The sequence below is a fragment of the Ovis canadensis genome, chromosome 14 (assembly GCF_042477335.2).
Source record: "Ovis canadensis isolate MfBH-ARS-UI-01 breed Bighorn chromosome 14, ARS-UI_OviCan_v2, whole genome shotgun sequence".
Taxonomy (NCBI): domain Eukaryota; kingdom Metazoa; phylum Chordata; class Mammalia; order Artiodactyla; family Bovidae; genus Ovis; species Ovis canadensis.
The window spans coordinates 70,284,976-70,304,341 of NC_091258.1; the positions used below are offsets into that span (position 1 = coordinate 70,284,976).

The window sequence follows — 19,366 nt, forward strand, 5'->3', positions numbered from 1 at the left end:
ATTTTAATTTCTGTAAGTTTTCGTGTGGAGAAGGCAATGGCAACCCACTCCAGTATTCTTGCCTGGAAAATCCCAGGGACGGGGGAGCCTGGTGGGCTGCTGTCTATGGGATCACCCAGAGTTGGACACGACTGAAGCGACTTAGCAGCAGCAGCAGGAAGTTTCAGTGATACAGAAATCTTTCCATGTGATTATTTTGAAAGAGTGTGAGTAAAACTTACCTCCCAAGATTGGCTTCTTGACCAATTGCCAGGTTTTGAATTCTTTTTTCAGGGTCTACCTAAGGTCGTTCGTTGACCACAGGCTTTTTTCCCTTGCATCCCTGAAGGCCTGGGGATATTGCAGGCTTATCTTCACAAGTTTTAAATTGTTGCTGCCCAAAGTGGACACAAGGAGGTAAGATTTCTTCATGCCCCACTCTTTTTATTATTTTGATAATTTGAATTTTTATGTTCTATTAGAGTAGATGTGATTTCTGATGTGTGTGTGTGGTTTTTTTTTTTTTTTTTTTGGTTTCCAGGAAGTTCATTCAGTTATACATAGACGTATATCTATTAGACACGTGCCTTGTGTTACATTGAAAAAAACTGTGCTTTGGAAAAATACATGTTTTTAGAGGTTCTAAAATACGTTCTTGAGTTTGCTAATCAGAGACTGCCAATGCAACAAATAGTTCACAATTGCTTTCTTCTTGATTTTCACTATGGGTTAATTTTTTAAAGATTAAAAATTAGGGACTCAGGATCTACTAAAGTGACAAGGAAAATGTTTCAGTGTGTATGGCAAGTCGGATATGTGTTGTCAGTGAGAGAAGATATAAAGACTGGAAATATTTGTGTTGTAAAAAAGTAATGATAATTCTATTCTCTAGTGAGTCATTCATAAACGGGGGAAAGTAGAACCAATTAATAAATTCTTGGCCTCGAGAGGCCTTTTGGGAATTTAGTCTAAGACTCCTGAGGAATTACAGCAGAGTCAGTGGAAGAAGTCTTTGTGGTCAGTACACCAAACTTATTTTTGAAACAAATTAGTCTTGGCCTAGTTTGATGAAAACAGAGGCAACTTTACCAAAAAAAAAAAAGTTTCACAAAATATTAAATTCCGATTTTGTTAATTAAGATCTATGTTTACTAAGAAAGTCTTATGACATAGTTCCTTGCGTTTATGTTATAATGCTGATGAGAGTTAACTGAATTAGTAAGGGACTCTCTAAGTTTATTTCTAAAACTTATCTCAGTAATCAGTCTTTGGATAAGGGTCAGGATCTCCATGGTCTGCAACCAGGAGACTAACCCCAGGCTACAGTCATTTAACAAACTAAGTCAGAGCACCTGGGACATACTGACTGTGCTTAAAGCAGGTCCTCAGATTCCTGCTTATGGTCCTACTGATACTGCTAGCTGCATTGTTTCCTCTTCTGCCTGCTTTGCACAATTGTTTCTTGCGTTGCCAAATGTGTGACTGAACCTCTGATAAAATGATGATATGCGATCAGTGAGGGTAACGGTGAAACTCTAGCTATGGGAAGAAGCAACAAGAGGGAATGTTTTCACGGACCATAGAGGCTGTTGAGACCGGTGATCCAGCGTCTCTTGGCTCCTGTTTTTTGTTAGTCCTGTAACAGCACACTGAGTGGCCCGTCAGCAGAATCTTTGCCAGATCTAGGCATGAGCATTCCTAGCACCATGGGAGAAAATGGACATTATGCACCCCCAGAACCATGGTCAGATTGCCATGAAGGGGCCGTGCCAGCTGAAAAGTGGCACTTCTGCCTTTGCTAGGACTCAATCAGGACCCGCAGCAGCGGCTGCCCTTCAGCAGCCCTCAAAGGCACTGAGTAGGGAGATCGGGAACGGCGCTCTGTGGAAGCTGGCAGAACAGGCCTTCAGACAGTCAGATGCTCTCAGTAAAGGTTCTCATGAGCCCAGATTCTTGCCTCTTCTCATGCCTAGAGGAGCACTAGAGTCAGTAACAGTGACAACTGCTCTGACTAATATGTGAATTAATATGTGAATACCACGTCAGCGGCCTGAACCTACTTAGACAAAACTGGACAACTGGCTACCGGGCAACAGGTCTTCCTGAAGTGCCAGGTCTGGCCTGGGAATCCAGCTTATTCTCCTGGGAAAAAATTGTGGTTGATGTTTTACAGTACTGTTCAGGTTGTCACTCCTCCAACGACTTGAAACTGAGTCTGTCACACCTGCGTCAGTCACTCTGGGCTAATACAGAAGACATCCGCAGTGTGCAAGACCACAGCACAAGGCTCCATGCCTGTGGAGAGGGTACCACCAGTGCTGACTCTGTCTGGACAGGATCAAAGCTGCTAAAAAATGTAACCTGGTTCTTACTCCTGCTGTAGCTCCTGCTCACAGTAATTTGTGATCATTAATCACAGATATTTGGCCCCTGACTTTTAAAATCCACTTGTTATGTTTGACTTTTTCAGATTACGATGGTTTCACATCAAGATAATGGTTCCAGCTACTCTTCGGAACAGACTCTGGGGCCCCTGAATGAGACAGGACGAGAGCTCCATGACCCCAGCTAGGTAGGGTCTATGAGCCCCGTGCCAGCCTGAAGAAGCTACAGAAGACAGACCTTCACCCTATAGCCTCCCAATAAAGATTTTTGGGGTTCATGTCTCTCAGTAGGATTTGACATAGGAGATAGAAGGGCCTCTGGGCTGGACAGCTGGTATTTGTCAAGTGGAGTGAAACTGAAGCTTTGTTCTCACTCACACACTCCAGGGACAAATCTAGTGGCAGAAGCTGAGGTCTGCAAGAGTAAAGAGATAAGAGGCCCACTCCTGAGGTCAAAGAAGACTTCTCTGTACAAGGGCAGGAAGCCTCCTTGATGGCTGAAAAGGGAGGGGGCCCCATCCCATAATAAGTGTGGACACGCCCCCACAGGCCTCTGTAGGGGGATTGATCTTAGCAAATGTCGTGCCCACATCTTGGGGAGGGTGCCAGGACCAGTGAAAGGTTGTTGTTGAATTACGATGCCAGGATCCTTGGCCCCTGGAGGAGAATTCAATCTGGGGCCAGAGACGAGGCTTGATCGCTCAGAGCTTTTGTGTAACAAAGTTTTATTAAAGTATAAAGGAGATAGAGAAAGCTTCTGACATAGGCATCAGAAGGGGGCAGAAAGAGTGCCTCCCTGCTAGTCTTTAGCTGGATGTTATATAGTCACCAGCAGCCCGTTAATGAAAGAAAGGAATGTCTCAAAACTCAGAATGGCACCAGGCCCCTCACCCATAAGATGTATTTTGGGATAATCTTGGCACCAAATGGTTCATCTTGGGCCATAAAAGGATTAGCTTGAACCTTAAAGAAGGGCAGAGCACCATACAAATAGTGTTATTTACATAGATTAGAGGAACAATATCAGAGTAGAACATACTGGTTTATCAAGTAGGTTCTGAGCATAAAGGCGGAACTGACTTGAAGACAGAGTTTGGGGTAAATACATAGTACATTAGCATAGCCTAAGATAAACATTTCCATAAGAAAAAGGCATTGCTTAACTTCAGGTGAAACCAGGTGTCATGGCAACACAGAATTTTAAGAGAAACCTTTTAAATATGTATAGGGAAGGAAAAAATATCGCTACTTTGTTTCCTCCTGCCACTTGAGAGAGATAAAAATGTCTGACATTTGCAGGCTATTTCCTCTATTTGGAGACCCCTGGCCTTCCTGCCTGTTACCCTCTCGTAACTGCAGGGACATTGTGATGGTTCTAATAAGAAGGATCAGACAGAGTAATGTTGGGAGCTTCCCTGACTGCTCCGTGCTGTTGCTGCCTCAGCGTCTGTCTGGGGAGCAGGCAGCCTGCAGGTCGTTGAACTCACAGCAGCCAGTCCTGTGAGCACCTCCACTAGATGACCCCTTCCTTGAGATCAGCAGTCTTGCCGAACCCCAGGGTCTATTGCACAGGCCCCCCTTCAGTGACACCCTCAGAGCTCACCAGATTCCTGCTCCTCTGGTTTGAATGGACCCATCCACGCTCAGCCTGGGGAGCCCACAGCACTTCACCCAGGGTCCCTTAGAAAGGCCTGAACCCCAAGAACTGGAGCTTTTTCTGCCTGGTTCTAGCCTAATCTCCCTCAGAAATTCCCACCCTAAACCCTCCCCTCCTGAGATGTCTCAGCTGTGCTGAGTGAGAAGGCTCAAGCTCAGGGCTCCTGAGTGTGGGTCTTGGGGAAGAAGAAGCAGAACAGAGAACTTGCTAAAGATGTGTTTAATGACCCCACCTCAGACCTGCAGATTCATAACTTCTTAGAGGTGGGACCTGACCTTGAGGGGTTCATAATCACTGAAATGTTTCAGAAAGAATCTGAACCATTGGCCAAGTGATCTCCATCCGTTTCCTATCAGGGTCACGTGACCAGTGTTAGAAAAGGACCTCCCTGGTGCCTTCCCCACAGAGTTCTCTCTTGGTCCTGTGGGGGCATCAGTGTGGTGTGTAGGAAGTGCTCCAGGGGACGCTAACGGGAGGCCTGGGTTAAGGACGTGGCTCCTGGTTCATCTGTTAGAGCTGAGGCCTAGCTTCAGTCTGAGGAGAGGCTGAAAGGTTGATCTAGCTGGATTTGGACCAGGGGAGTCAGTCAGGTCACCTCATCTGTGTGAGCAGAGGGTTAGGAGCTCTCTATGAGGAGAGAACAATCAAGAAATAAGTTCACAGGCTGGTCTCCAAGTAGGAGGTGATTGTTCCCGAATCTCTCCTGAGACAGGACAGGAGAGGTGGGTCTTTTCAGCTTTTCAAGTCCTTCTGTCTGTAGGTGAAGTAGTTGCAGGTTAAAGAGCTCTGTGGATGCCTTTGAAGGTATTTTCTCAAGATGCAGAGGTGTGTTTGCTACATAACATCCCCAGAGAAGACAGAGCAGGAGGAAGAAGAGGAGGAAATGGCAGCTTCTCAGGTACATGTTCTGTTCCGGGCCTGGGGCTGTGTCTGCTTTCCTCCTGAAATGCCTGGACTGAGAATCTTCCAACCTTTAGCTCTCTGCTTCTAATTTTTCTGCCTGGGGTGTTTGTTATCCACTTCTTATTTTTTCCTTTTCTTCTTATCATAGTGAAGACCGGCTCTTTAGACCACCTCTCCCTTGGGTCCCAGATCCTGTTCTCCATTGTCTCTATCCTGGCTTTCTATAGAACATGACGAATTCCCAACCTGAATGAGTGACTTTCAGCTGGTGAACATATTCCCTTTGTGAGAATATGTCCTCTCAACACGGAGAGGCACTGGTATCCGAGATTCCCATTGGGACGTGGTTCAGTGTTGGGATCTTCGGGAAGTAGGGGAAATGCCATGATGAGTTCAGACGTGGATACAATTCAGCTCTTTAGGAGTTAGAAAATGCCCTTATATATTGAATCAACTCAGTGATCCAGAATTTTTCAGAAAATGCGCAGAAATGAAAAGAAAACTAGGAGACACTGTCCTCTGTGATGCTAAGGCTTACAAGTTAAACACACCGTTAGGATACAAAACAGAGGAAGTATATATAAAATGAATTTGCATAAAACTGATATCTGCTTGTTAGGTTCAAGTTATAATTTCCTTATTTTTTCCTAAATGCCCAGGCTCTGATAGTGCATCTTCCGTGTGATCCATTTACACCATCACAGATGCTGTCCACTGGCTCTGGTGATTTCTCTGAGATTATCAGGCTAGGAAGTTCATTTTTATCCTCTGTCTTTAAACAAGGATGTGGAAAAATGGAGTGGGGAACGTGTGAAAACCCTCATAGTTAATGGAGAAATTCTGCGTCTTTTTGGTTTTTCATGGAAAATGAACGCTCACTGTGTTGATGATAGACACTGTGTTTTGGGAGTGGTCATTTTCATCACTCAAGCCCAGGTGTGATGTTTCCAGTACACACTATGCTCATATCACACATAGTCTTCTTATTCACATTTTTTTTCAAAATATTTACAATAATCATATTGGTGCTAATCTGTTTTCACCTGTGTTGAATTTCTAAGATACAGCTCAACAAAATGATACAGTTTGTCAAGAAATTAAAGTTTCAGAACCAAGAGCTCTAATTTATCTTATACCGTTGTATATGTTTCCCCTAGTGTATTTAAAATATACAAAGAATATCATTCACAAGTAGATGTATATATTTTAACCCATTAAAAATCATCTTGATTTTATTGACACGAATCAGTTCAGCTCAGTCGCTCAGTCGTGTCCAACTCTTTGGGACCCCATGAACCACAGCATGCCAGGTCTCCCTGTTCATCACCAACTCCTGCAGTTTACCCAAACGTATGTCCTTTGAGTCGGTCATGCCATCCAACTATCTCATACTCTGTCATCCCCTTCTTCTCCTGCCTTCAATCTTTCCCAACATCAGGGTCTTTTCAAATGAGTCAGCTTTTCGCATCAGATGGCCAAAATATAAATGTACAGCATGTGGCAAGGCTTTTTAGCAGAGTTCAACTTTAACTGAACATCAGCGAATTCATACTGGGGAGAGACCTTATAAATGTACAGAATGTGGCAAATCCTTTACCCGTTATTCACTTCTTACTCAACATCAACGAATCCACACTGGGGAGAGACCTTGTAAATGTACAGAATGTGGCAAAGCCTTTAACTGGCATCTGAGTCTTACTGTACCTCAGTGAACTCATACTGGGGAAAAACCATACAAATGTAACAAATGTGGCAAAGCCTTTATCCATTGTTCACATCTTACTCGACATCAACGAATCCATACTGGGGAGAGACTTGATAAATGTACAGACTGTGGCAAAGCCTTTCCCCAGAGTTCAGGTCTTTCTCCACATCAGAGAATTCATACTGCAGAGAAATGTTAGACATGTAAGGAATGTGGCAAAGGATTTCGTCACAGCCATCACCTCATGCCCCATCAGAGAATACATACTGCAAAGAAACCCTAGAAATGAGTCAGTGATAAAAAAGGTTGTTCCTAAATATACAATTTTGAAGCAATGACTGTTTACTTTGGAAAGATACATGAATGAAATACAAAAATGTAGACAAGTGTTTAATCAAACATCACAAGTAAATCAATGCCAGAGAATTCATACTAGAAAGCATTTCATTCGTACCACTTTTGTTGAATTACTCCAAACAGAAACACTGTAGCAAGTATTCCATATTTAAAACATGCACTAAATTGATATGTTCATATGGATCACAAGGTGAAGGGGTGGATATTTGCAGAAGTATAATTATTAGTCATGTATCCTTGTTTATATTAACGTTATTTGAGATCATTAAGGAACCCAAACGAATGTCATTCAACTCTCAAGTTACTATGCTGTAATTTGTTTCTACTATATATATGAACTTCTGTTTTTGATGATTGTTACCTTAATTGTAAGAGAAGCCCTTCTATATTAGGTGGGAATCATTTATATTTATTCTCCAATTTATAAGATTAAGAACACAGTAATGTTATATGCACACTAAACCTCTAAATGGAGGTATTTGTCACTGAAGTCACACATCTGTGTTGTCACCATAATGTAAATGTTCAGGGAATAATTCAAAGTAAGACGAAAGTTTGCTCTAAGTTTTCAATAATTATGTCAATTGCTTTTTAAGCATAAAACAAGGATTGTTCATTGAAATCGAAGGTCTTTTTATAACATCAACATTGAGAAATCATGCTTATTACCTGGCAGGCTTGAAGTAAGGACACCTTCTCTTCTACCTGATGTAAGTATAGAAAACTCTTTCTGGAAGAGTCATATTAATATAATTTATGTCCATCCATGTTTACTACATTAGACTCCATTTTGTAAACCACATAAATCACATTCACAGATCATTTCATCAGAGAATCAGGAAAGTATTTAGAAGCTTCTAATCTGTATTATAATCAAGGATCAAACAACAGTTGTAAAAAGTTTTATTCCCTCTGTGTAAAATTAATGTATGTTCATTAATAAAAGTGGATGGTTTTTTCGTGTTACAGTTGATGTGGAATGAAGGAAGGGTGAAGGCACCACCAGCATTAACGTCTCCCACCTGTTTAAGGTTGCAGGAAAGATAACGTTATAAGAAACTATTTGTAGCACAGGGGGTGGCATCTGTAGAAATTAGTTCCTTACTGGTGTTAAACTCTCATAAATTCATATATTTCCCACAATTTCTATGTTGTATCTCCTCTCCCATTTTGAAACTACTCAGACATTATGATGGTTCTAAGAAGGATCATACAGAGTACTGTTGAGAGCGTCCCTGAGGGCTCCGTGCTGTTGCTGCCTCAGGGTCCGTCTAGGCAGCAGGCAGCCTGCAAGTCCTTGAACTCCCACCAGCCAGTCCTGTGAGCACCTCCACTAGATGACCCGCTTTCTGGAGACCAGCAGCCTTGCCAAACCCCAGGGTCTACTGCACAGGCCCCCCTTCAATGACACCCTCAGAGCTCACCAGATTCCTACTCCTCTGGTTTGAATGGACCGACCCTTTCTCCTGGGCCCGGGCCTGCCCCATGCAAACTGGGCTTAGCCAGGAGGGCTGTTTGTTCTGCGTGAAGTCTTCACTCTGGTCCTCGGACCTTCCTTGTCTCTTAGCCTTGTCTCTACCGCCATTTTGGACTCCTTTTCCCTATTCTACCTACCTAACAATATCATCCTCAAATATTTATGTACATTTTCAATCAGTTAAAAATTTTCCTGAATTTATTGACATGACAATTTTTCTCTCAGTAAGTATCCAGTCCCATTTTAGTGTATGTCAGTATGCATGAACATGTTAACATCATTGGATTGATTTTTTTCTTTTTCTTTTTGAAGATTCCCTGAAGCATGGAATAGCTAGCCACTCCAGTATTCGTGCCTGGAGAATCCCATGGAAAAGGAGCCTGGCAGGCGACAGTCCCTGGGGTTGCAAAGAGTAGGACATGACTGAGTGACTAACACTTTTCTTGTTTTTAGCATTATTTACAAATACAGAAATTTCTATAAACTTTCATGAGAGTTAGCTCTGTGCATTTGTCTGTGTTTTCTTAAAGTCTAGAGTCACAAACTGAAGTAAAAGTTGCTGCTGCTAAGTTGCTCCAGTCGTGTCCGACTCTGTGCAACCCCATAGATGGCAAACCAAGAGGCTACCCCGTCCCTTTAGCAGTCATTTAAAGAATGGTTGTTAAAATATTTGCCAAAAGATGCTACAACAACATTATTGATTTTAAATTATTTCTGTTTGAATGTATATTCAAGTCTCTGAAAACTGTCAGAAAGTAGTATTTACCAGATCATTAAAATGATTCTTGTTGCCGAGGTTACTGTGCTATCAGACCTGCAAAATCTGTAAAGCACTTAAAGTTCAAAGTTAAATGTGAATTCTTTCCTTACTATTATACTTCACTGCTGTTCACACATTGTCACTCATGGAGCAGAATTTTCAACATTACTAGTTCAAAGAACCTTGTGAAAAATGTGGCACACTGAGCCCACTCCAGAACATTTGGATCACGAAGTGCTTTGAAAAAATATTTCCTGTTTCTTTTGATAGACAGTTCATCCTCTGTCAACTGAGTACAACACTCAAAAATAAATATGCCAATGTTGATCTGATTATATAATTTCTCTTCGAAATCAGAATAATTGCTGTAGTGGTTGATGGATCATATCTCATCCTCTTTTCTTGGGGTTAAAAATGTGGTAGAAATTATTACTGTGTAAAAATTATATTCTTGTGTAACACCAGACGTTCTCCAAAATCAAAACCATTTCTATTGCTGGTTTCCTCTTGGGTCACATTAGGAAGTCTTCCCATGGCGACATGGAACCTGTACTTTGTATTTCAGGGACGGCTGACATTTCAGGATGTGACCCTAGACTTCACTCAAAAAGAGTGGGAATGCCTGGACCTCGGTCAGCGAGAATTGTACAGGGACGTGATGTTAGAGAACTACAGGAACCTGGCCTCCTTGGGTGAGGATAACTGCCTTCTGGAATCCTTTCTCTACCCACTGGGTTTTGGTTCCTGTATTTCTAGAATGTCTCCTAGAATCTTTTGCTCCTGGGTGTTCATTGGAAGGACTGAAGCTGAAGCTGAAACTCCAGTACATTGGCCACCTCATGTGAAAAGCTGACTCATTTGAAAAGCCCCTGATGCTGGGAATGATTGAAGTGGGGAGGAGAAGGGGACGACAGAGGATGAGATGGTTGGATGGCATCACTGACTCAATGGACATGAATTTGAGTAAACTCTGCGAGTTGGTGATGGACAGGGAGGACTGGCGTGCTGCAGTCCATGGGGTCGCAAAGACTTGGACATGACTCAGCAAGTGAACTGAACTGAACTGATGGTTAAAACAGGGAGCTAGTGGGAAGCTGCTGGATAGCACAGGGAGCTCAGCTTGGTGCTCTGTGCTGACCAGAGGGGTGAAATGGAGATCACGGGAGGGAGGTTCAAGAGGGAGCAGATTCATGTATACTTATGGCTGATTGATGATGTCGTACAGCAGAAACTAACACAACATTGTAAAGCAATTATATTCCAATACAAATTATACATGCATCTCAAAAGGAAAAAAAAGGTAAACAGACGGGTCACCCAGTGGTGGAGAATCCATCTGACAGTGCAGGGGACGTGGGCTTGATCCCTGGTCCAGGAATACTCCACATGCTCTGGGGCAACTAAGCCTGTGCGCCACAACTGCTGAGCCTGGGTGGGGCAACTTGCTCCTTTAGAGGGGCAAGAGGCAAATGAAAGATGCTCACCAGCGCTAAACAATAAGAAATGCAAAACAAAGCTACAATGATGCATCACCTCATGCCAGTCAGAATAACAATTAGCAAAGAGCCCACTAATAATATCATAAACGCTGAAGAGGCTTGGAGATCAGGGAACCTCCTACAGGGCTGGAGGGAATGTGAACTGGGGCAGTCACGGGGGGAGCAGTGTGGAAGTTCCTTAACAAGTGTAACCTCCTGACATTTAAGGAAATGAATTCCATGAAAAATAGACAAAACAGATTAATAGACAAATTGACAAGTTTTGCACTTTTTAGTCAATCATCTGCAAGTCTAAAATGACCAGTTTTGATCTAGCATTTCTAAATTCTCTAAGTTAAATGTGTACGAATACACATACACTCACATATTCCTTCTTGGTTTTCTCACTGCTAACGTGTATACCTTCAGATATTTATATATTGTATTCAATGTGTGTTATATAAATTATATGATGTATATATCTTCAGATATTTATATATTGCATTCAAAGTATGCCAAGGCCATGAGAAAACAGTTCCTTTAAGCCTAGACAAGAAACTTGTGCTAAGAGTTATACAGGGCAAGATTTTATAAATCTTGGTTCAGAACTTTCCCATCATGGCTTTTAATTATGCTTTTTGTGACTTTGTTAAATTGACATTTGCTTAAATGAGCCCCTGGAAAGTTTTAGCTAACAAAAGAACAAAGGACAATTGAAGCAGGTGAGTTTATGACTCTAGGTCCTGAGAGAATTCACGGGAATCCTTGAGGGCCCCTGAGGAAGGTCAAGGCTAGAACCAGGCAGAGAAAGCTCCAGTACTTGGGGTTCAGGCCTTTCTAAGGGGCCCTGGGTGAAGTGCTTTGGGCTCCCCAGGCTGAGTGTGGATCGGTCCATTCAAACCAGAGAAGTAGGAATCTGGTGCGCTCTGAGGGTGTCATTGAATGGGGGCCTGTGAAGTAGACCCTGGGGTTTGGCAAGACTGCTGGTCTCCAGGAAGGGGGTCATCTAGTGGAGGTGCTCACAGGACTGGCTGCTGTGAGTTCAAGGACCTGCAGGCTGCCTGCTCCCCAGACAGATGCTGAGGCAGCAACAGCACGGGGCAGTCAGGGAAGCTCTCAACAGTACTCTGTATGATCCTTCTTATTAGAACCATCACAATGTCCCTGCAGTTACCGAGAGGGAGAAAGAGTACAATGGATAAATGATGGGAAATACATGATCAAATTATATGAGACTAAAGGGCAGTAACAGATGTCATCTCACTGTGCTACCTAATAGTTCACTGGTATGCATTCTTCCCTGCAACCTTAAATAAGGCTGGAGAGGTTAATGTCGGTGGTAGGTAAACACTTCATTCATTACACAGCAACTGTAACACCAGAAACCATCCAGTTTTATTGATTAACATGTATGAATATCACACATAGTCAGAATGAAACATTTTACAATCCACTGTGTGACCCTTGATTAGAATACAGATTACAAGCATAGACAACGATATTCATTTTTCTGATACAATGGTCTCAGAGTTGTGCTTTCTATGGTTACAAAAGGAAGGCTAATCACTTAATCAACAAGGCATAGATTAATTACATGATTTTTCTGAGAAAAGTTTCCCATTCTTTTCCAGGGTATCAGAGAAGTCTTTATTTCAAACATGTCAATTAATATTCATGACTTCTGTTGATATTATAAAAATACATCAAAATTTCAGTGAACTGTCATTTGTATTATCCTTAAAAAGCCAGTGACATTGAAAATTTAGAACAAACCTCTGTCTGGCTTTAATATGTGGCATTAGTCCCTGAACACTTACATCATGGTGACCTACAGGGTTGTTTGACACCAATGACAAACACCTCCATTAGATGTTCAGTGTACACGTAATATTACTACGTACTTAACGTCCTTAATGAAGAATAAATACCAATGGTTCCTACCTCAGATAGAAGGGATTCTCTTATCACTGAGTCAGCAACCATCAAAAACTTGAGTTCACATACACAGTAGAAACAAACCATAGCATGTAGTATTTTGAGAGTTGAGTTACTTTCGTTTGGTTTTCAAAAATCTCAAATATGTCAAAACAAGCAAGAATACATTGCTAATGCTTGTACCACTCCACACACAACCCTTCATCCTGGGACCCATTCTAACATACAGTTTTCTCTGTGTTTTAAGTATGGATTGCTATCTATAGTAATTCTACTTCAGAGGAAATTTAGGAAAGAGGAATTGATGAAATGCTTCCTAGGATGAATTCTCTGATATTTATTTAGAGTTGATTTTTATTATAACTTTCCTACTTCTTTCTTTTTTTTACATCATCACATATCTTTCCTGCAAAAATGCTCTCGGGTTATCTAAAGTGTACATTTAGGACTAATCTCTTTCATCACTTATGACATTCCTAGAATTTCTCTCCAGTATGTACTCTGCATATACATTAAATAATCAGGGTGATGATATATACAGCCTTGACATACTCCTTTCCCGATCTGGAACCAGTCTGTTGTTCCATGTCCGGTTCTAACTGTTGCTTCTTGACCTGAATACAGGTTTCTCAGGGGGCAGCTAAGGTGGTCTGGTACTCTCATCTGTTTAAGAATTTTCCACAGTTTGTTGTGATCCACACAGTCAAAGGCTTTAGTGTGCTCAATAAAGCAGAAGTGGGTGTTTTTCTGGAATTCCCTTTTCCTATGATCCAATGAATGTTGGCAATTTAATCTCTGATTCCTCTGCATTTGCTAAATCCAGCTTGTACATCTGCAGTTCACAGTTCATGTACAGTAGAAGGCTGGCTTGAAGGGTTTTGAGCATTACCTTGCTAGCATGTGAAATGAGCACTATTGTGCAGCAGTTCGAACATTCTTTGGCATTGCCCTTCTTTGGGACTGAAATGAACACTGACCTTTTCCAGTCCTGTGGCCACTGCTGAGTTTTCCAAATTTGCTGGCATACCTAGCGCAGCACTTTCACAGCATTGTCTTTCAGGATTTGAAATAGCTCAGCTGGAATTCCATCACCTCCACGAGCTTTGTTGGTAGTGATTCTTCCTAAGGCCCACTTGACTTCACACTCCAGGATGTCTGGCTCTAGGTGAGTGACAACACCATTGTGGTTGTCCAGGTCATTAAGACCTTTTTTGTACAGTCCTGTGTATTCTGGCCACCTCTTCTTAATCTCTTCTGCTTCTGTTAGGTCCATGGCATTTCTGACCTTTATCGAGCCCATCTTTGCATGAAATGTTCCCTTGGTATCTCTAATTTGCTTGAAGAGACCTCTAGTCTTTCCCATTCTATTGTTTTCTTCTATTTCTTTGCATTGTTCACTTAAGAAGGCTTTCTTATCTCTCCTTGCTAGTCTTTGCAACTCTGCATTCAGATGGGTATATCTTTCCTTTTCTCCTTTGCCTTTTGCCTCTCTTCTTTTCTCAGCTATTTGTAAGCCTTCCTCAGACAACCATTTTGCCTTTTTGCATTTCTTTTTCTTGGGGATGGTTTTGGTCACTGCCTCCTGTACAAGGTTACAAACCTCTGTCCATAGTTCTTCAGGCACTCTGTCTATCAGATCGAATCCCTTGAATCTACTTGTCACTTCCACTGTATAATCATGTTGCTGTTGTTCAGTCGCTCAGCCATGTCTGACTTTGCAACTGCATGGATTGTACCACACCAGGCTTTCCTGTCCATCACCAACTCTGGAGCTTGCTCAAACATGTCCATTGAGTTGGTGATGCTATCCATTATCCTGTTCTCTTTTGTTCCCTTCTCCTCCTGCCTTCAGTCTTTCCCAGCATCAGAGTCTTTTCCAATGAGCCAGCTCTTCACATCAGGTGGCCAAAGTATTGGAGTTTCAGCTTCAGCCTTAGTCTGTCCAGTGAATATTTGGCACTGATCTTTCGGATGGACTGGTTGGATCTCCTTGCAGTCCAAGGGATTCTGAAGAGTCTTCTCCAACACCACAGTTCAAAAGCATCAGTTCTTCGGCACTCAGCTTTCTTTATAGTCCAACCCTCACATCCATACATGACTACTGGAAAAACCAAGGCTTTGGCTAGACAGACCTTTGTTGGCAAAGTAATGTCTCTGGTTTTTAATATGTTGTCTTGGTTGGTCATAAATTTTCTTCCAAGGAACAAGTGTCTTTTAATTTCATGGCTGTAGTCACCATCTGCAGTGATTCTGGAGCCCCAAAAAGTTTATTTTGTTTTTATTTCATTACTCTAAGAGGTGGATCCAAACAGAGTTGTGCTTTATATCAAAGTGTGTTCTGTCTGTCTGTCCTACCTATATTTCCCTCAAGAGGTTGAGATTATCAGCCCTCTTTTGAGCTCTTTCATCAATTTGGAGTTTCTTTTTCTGTCTGGGTTCAGGCAGTGTGGGAATTTCATTCTCTTTTCACTTGAGAGACCTCTGCACTATCCTACCGTCTGGCTAACAATTGACATTGCCAGCATCCAACATGCAGGAGGGCTCGCTTCTCTCTACAACCCTTTCTAGCATTTATTGGTTTTAGACTTCTTGCCCATGTCCATTCCGACCTGTGTGAGTTTTGATTGGCGTTTCTCTTAAGAGTTCGCCACGTTGAAATATTTTCATATGATTTTTGAAAAACAGTGTGAATAACTGACTTCTGTCCCCTTGACTGACAGCCCTGTTTCAAATTCTCTGTTTAGGATCTACCCGAGGACATTTGTTGAGAATAGATGTTTTTTTCCTTTCAGCCCCATGAAAGCGAAGTCCCTCAGTCGTGTCTGACTCTTTGCGACCCCATGAACTGTAGCCTACCAGGCTCCTCTGTCCATGGGACTTTCCAGGCAGGAATACTGGACTGGTTTGCCATTTCCTTCTCCAGGGGATCTTCCCGACGCAGGGATTAAACCCGGGTCTCCCACATTGTAGGCAGACGCTTTACCTTCTGAGCTACAGAACTCTAAGCCCCATGCATGCATGCTAAGTTGCTTCAATCCTGTCCGACTCTGTACGACCGCATGGACAGCAGCCCACCAGGCTTCTCCGAACACTGGAGTGGGTTGCCATTGCCTTCTCCCTAAGCCCCTTGACCTGGTGAATATGAAGTGCCTGTGAGCACAGGTTTTTCCGTCGTTACCAAACGTGGCCACAAGGTGGCAGCATCTCTTCCTGCTCCACTGCTGGCATTTTCTGTTTGTTTTTTAGTGTTTATTTTCTGTTCGAGTAGGGTTGACTTCCGATGTGTTTGTCTTAAGTGTACAGGAACTTGGTTTAGTTATGCATGAACGGATCTCTATTCCCTTTCGGGTTCTTTCCTATATTGGTTCTCTTGGTGTGTTCAGCAGACTTCCCTGTGCTATTCCGTTATTTTGGATTATCTATCTGATAATAAGCAGTGAGTATGTTAATCCCAACCTCTTAATGTCTTCCTTCCCCTTCCTTAAAAATAAATTATCATAAGTGAGTTTTCTAAGTCTGTGAGACTGTTTGTTTATAAGTTAGTTCATTTTGATGAATTTATAGATTCCACCTGTAAGTGATATATTTCTCTTTCCTTCTCTAGTTGACTTCACTCCGTATAATAAATCTCTGGGTCCATCCATGCTGCTGCCGGTGGCATATTTTCATTCTGTTGATGGCTGAGTGTATTCGGTGTACAAATGAACCATTTTCTCTTCATTTCTCTATTGATGGACATTTTGGTGATACTCTGTCTTGGATATTGTCAATAGTGCTGCCCTGAAGAGAGGGGTGCATGTATCATTTTAAATTAATATTCTTTCCGGATCTAACCCAAGGAGTGGGCTTGCCGGATCATGTACTAAGTCTATAGTTAGTGTTTTAAGGAATGCCCATACTGTTTTCCTTCGTGGCTGCCCCCGCCCATTTCCATTCCTGCCCACAGTGTAGGAGGATTCCCTGTTCCCCTCGCCCTCAGCAGCAGTTAATCCTTGTTCATCTTTTGGAGGATGGCTGTTCTGAGGGGTGGGAGGTGATACCATGGCCCAGTTTTGATTTGCATTTCTCCAATAGTTAGTGATGCTGAGCATCTTTTCAGGTGCTTTATATGGCCACCGGGATGTCTTCTTTGGACAAATGTCCATTTAGACCTTTGGTCCATTTTTTCTAATGGGATGATTTTTTTTTTAAAGGTATATATTGAGCTGCATGAGCTGTTTGCATATTTTGGAGATAAATTTCTTGTTTCTAAATTCAGTTTCAAACATTTTTTTCCCATTCCGAGGGTTTCTTTTTTTTTTTTTTTTAGTTTGGTTTACAGTTTCCCTTGCAGTGCAAACGTTTTTGAGGGTAGAGAAACTCAAGTCTTTTGTTGAGTTTTGTTTAATTTTTCATTATTCTAAAAGTGGGTCCAAAAGGGTTTGCTATGGTTTCTGTCAAAGCTTCTTCTTCCTATAATTTCCTCAAAGGGTTTAGAGTAATTGTCCCTCCATTAAGCTCTTTAATTGGTTTGGAGTAAGTTTCTCTGTATGAGGATAGGGATTGTCACAATTTCATTCAGTTATCTTGTTGTTATCTTGTTACCCTCTCCTCTGTATGGACTCTTAGAAATTTAACTTGGTAGCCTCCATGCAGGAGAATTAATTCCCTTTTCTCCAAAACCTTCCAGCGTTTATTGTTTGTAGACTTTTTGACAAAGGTCATTTTGACCAGTGTGAGGCAATACGTCATAGTTTTGATTTGCATTTTGGTGAGATCGCTGGGTGTGGAGGCTTTTCATGGGATTTAAAAAAAAATTGCGAGTAAAACTAATATATCGACGCTGGCCTCTTGACCGTCTGCCCTCTCTTTTGAACTCTTTTTCCAGGACCCACCCGAGGACATTTATTGAGGACAGGTGGTTTTTCATTAAATCCCTGCAAGCCTGGTAAACAACGAAGTACCCATCCACACAGGGTTTTCAGTTGCTGTTACCAGATGTGGCCACGAGGGGCAGCAGTTCTTCACGCTAGGCTTTTGTTTCGAATTTATGTTTATTTTCTGTTGGAACAGAGTTGATTCCTGCTGGGCTTGTTTTAGGTTTACAAGAACTTGGTTCAGTTATACATAAATGTATGTCTATTCTCTTATCTTTAGGGGCCTTTTCCCATATAGGTTCTTTCAGTGTTTTCAGTACACTTCCCTGTGCTATTCAGTAGGTGTTTTTTGGATTATCTACCTGATAATAAGTAGTATGTATGTTAATTCCAGCTTCTCAATTTCTCCCTACCCCTCCCTTTTTTGAAATGATCATGGGTGAGTTTTATTAGTCTGAGTCTGTTTCTGTTTATAAATCTGTTCACTTGAAAGAACTTATAGATTCCGCCTGTAGGTGATATAATATTTCTCTTTCCCTGACTTCTCTCAGGAGGATAAATCTCTTGGTCCATCCACGCTGCTGTTAATGACATTACTTTTGTTGTTGTTTTTTCTGATGGCTGAGTGTATTCCGGTGTTTAGATGGATCAGTTGCTCTTCATTTCTCTCTATTGATGGACATTTTGGTTGAAGCTCTCTTGGAATTTGTGAATAGTGCTGCCATGAAAACAGAGGAGCAAGTATCACTTTAAATTATGATTTTATCCAGACCTAAGGGAAGGAGTGGGCTTGCTTCATCTGGTGGCAACTATATTTAATGTTTTCAGGAATCTCCCTACTGTTTTTCTTGTGGCTGCACCCACCCATTTCCATCCCCACCCACAGTGTAGGAGGCCTCCCTGTTCCCCTCGCCCTCTGAAGCATTGAATCTTTGTAGATGTTTTGGAGGATGGTCATTCTGAGGGGGTGAGCTGATACGTTGTTGCAGTTTGATTGGCATTTCTCTAACAGCGATGCTGAGCATCTTTTCATAGGCTTTATGGCCATCTCGATGCCTTCTTTGAGGATACATCCATTTAGATCTTTGGCCAATTTTTTCTCTTGGGTCGACTGTATTTTGATATTGATCTGCAGGAGCTGTTTGCATATTTTGGAGATGAACACGTTGCTTTAAAATTCGGTTGCATTTTCCCCCTGATGTTCAGGGTTGTCTTTTTCTTTCATTTTGGGTTTCCCTTGCTGTGCAAAAGCTTTTGAAGTTAACGAAGTCCCTTTTGTTGAGTCTTATTTTTCATTATCCTAAAAGTGGGTCCAAAAACAATTTGCTGCGATTTGTGTCAAACCGTGTTCTGCCTATATTTTCCTTAAGAGGGTTAGAGTAATCGTCCCTCAGTTTAGTTCTTTAATGGATTTGAAACGTCTTTTTCTGTAATTGGTTACAGACTGTCAGTTTCATCACTTTTCACTTGTTTAAGGAACCTCCACCCTCTCCTCCACACTGGTTGTTAGCAATTTATGTTGCCAGCATCAGTGTAGGAAGGTTCCCTTTTCTCCACAACCGCTCCGGCACTTCCTGTTGGTAGACTTTGACAAAGGCCATTTAACCAATTGTAGTTTTGATCTGGGTTTCTATAAGATTTCATGATGTGAAAGCCGTTCATGTGATTTTTTTTTTTAAACAGGGTGAGTAAAACTGACCTCTCAAGGTTGGCTTCTGGACCGTCTGCTCTGCTTTAAATTCTCTTTCCAGGACCTACTCCAGGGCATTAGCTGAGGACAGGTGTTTTCCCCTTACATCCCAGCAGAGCTTGTGAATGTGAAGTGCCCATCAGCGCAGGTTTTTCAGCTGATGTTACCAAAAGCGGCCACAAGAT

At 42.0% G+C, this 19,366-nt stretch overlaps 1 pseudogene; it reads left to right on the top strand.

Annotated features, from left to right (window-relative positions):
* LOC138419571 (zinc finger protein 420-like) overlaps positions 1 to 6,911 on the top strand; it is a 40,650-nt pseudogene extending 33,739 nt beyond the window's left edge.
* The last annotated feature ends 12,455 nt before the right edge of the window (positions 6,912 to 19,366 follow it).